The sequence below is a fragment of the Nannospalax galili genome, unplaced genomic scaffold (assembly GCF_000622305.1).
Source record: "Nannospalax galili isolate Female #2095 unplaced genomic scaffold, S.galili_v1.0 scaffold445, whole genome shotgun sequence".
NCBI lineage: Eukaryota > Metazoa > Chordata > Mammalia > Rodentia > Spalacidae > Nannospalax > Nannospalax galili.
Window position 1 is genome coordinate 3022131 of NW_008354184.1, and position 2067 is coordinate 3024197.

Consider the following 2067-nt stretch of genomic DNA (forward strand, 5'->3'; position numbering starts at 1 on the left):
AAAAAAAAAAAAAATAGTGATCAGGTAAGATCCTCCCCTTGTGCTGGCAAGATTACTCCAGCAACTCAGGGTGTGTACACAGAAAGAGCAGCATAAAAGAGCTCCCTGCCCACACTCACTCCCAGGGCCCAGAATCCGTCCCACCACTAGTCTTCCTAATGCTTTGGGATTATGTATTTGATCTCCGTGGAGACTCTTCTGCACAGCAGCCCTTCAAGGTTTGCACTGTCACGACACCTCTGGATAGCCCAGACAGAAGTACAAGGAACAAGGAGGTTAGGTGTTTGCTCAAGGTCACACAGCAAATAAATGGTAGAATCAGGACCACAACCTGAGAGATCGCTTTCTGAACTTGTGCCCTTCATATACCTGTTCCAGCGCAGGAGGGGCCCCAAGACCTCTGAGTCATGTGCATCGTGGGAAATGAGAGTCAGCCACTTAGAAAACTTACGCCTGATGGAGTAGGGGTTGGGGGATGGGGAAGGGAAATTTGAAACCAGAGGAGGTGCCAGGTGGGCAGGTATAGCACACAGCAGCCCTGCACAGAGGCAGGTGGCTCTGAGAGAGGTTCCCTGTGTGGGAGGAGAAACTGGTTCCCTTAGGCTCTGAGGGACAGGGGTGAAAGGTTGCAGCATTCCGGGAGTGTCACCCAGTAACAACAGGTTTCCCAGAACTGGGAGGAAACTTGGATGTGGGAACTGACAGAGCCACAGCAAGCTCCAGTGGACCATCCTGTGCGGATGAAGCCAGGCCCAGGGTCTGCCTGAACAGATAACAAATGAACCAGCGGGCAGAGCACGTGGGAGTGCCCAAGTGACAGAGTGGATGAGTGTGTGAGAGCACAGTGTGCTAGAGACAACAGTCAGGACCACTGTGGACTCTGGTTTCCACAGGACCTTCAGGGGTGTCAAGCTCAGACACTGAGATGAAGATGAGGGTGGGGAGGTGCCACCCTGTGTTGGACCTCAAGGAACACAAGGAACCTCTAATGGGACTTTGTCTCTCTGAAGCTGTGCCCCACCCCTACCCTCCAGCCACTGCTGTGACATGGGGTTAATATTTTTGTATGCTGGCATCTTCTCCATGTGGAGGTGGCCTGGCTCCTCCCAGGATCTGAGAGGTGCTAGTGGGAGCCCCCCCCAGCAATGTCTGAACCCCAGTAACTCCAGTTTAATCCCACCTACTCTCTCCCTCCCCTACCTAACCACTTAGAACCCAGGGTTCTTTCCAAACTGCAGGTCAGGTCCCAGTGTTCACCCGGAAATGGAGGAACAGCAATGTCTGAACCCCAGTAACTCCAGTTTAATCCCACCTTCTCTCTCCCTCCCCTACCTAACCACTTAGAACCCAGGATTCTTTCCAAACTGCAGGTCAGGTCCCAGTGTTCACCCGGAAATGGAGGAACTACTGAGTGTCCAGAGGAAAAAACCCAGATTCACGCACAGCTCATGGCCTCAGGATGGCCCAGCCTCCCCTGCACCTGCCCCTCATCAGGGACTCCACCTGCCCCTCCAGTTACTCTGGCTATGCGTGCTCCCTCAGTCAACCATTCTGGTTCTATTGGTACCAGTACCCACTGAAAAACAAAAGTCAGGCGCCATGAAGTCCCTTAGGCAGGTCGCGTACCGGTCAAGAATTCTAACTTACTGATAAACAAGTTTTATGGTTGAGACATCTGGACTTACTGATAGACAAGTTTTATGGTTGAGACATCTGGACTTACTGATAAACAAGTTTCATGGTTGAAACATCTGGTCGTCCCCCGGGTTCAATACCGGGAAATCAGGAAACCACGTCTGTGTCCAGAGGTCACCACCCATTTAGCCACCCTACTTCCTCATACCTTGTACCCGCTTTCCCCATAGCATTTTGTAATAGTTTGAATTAGCCAATAACCGCGCTTCTGCTTCTGTATCCCGCTTCTGCTCTATAAAAGTTCCAAAAACCCGGCCTGAGGCGTGCAAGTTCTCCAAGGAGACTTTGTGCCCACAGGTACCTGTGTGCTAAATAAACCTCTTGCTGTTGCAACCCGAAGGCTGACTTGTCCTCAGTGGTTTCACTCTTACA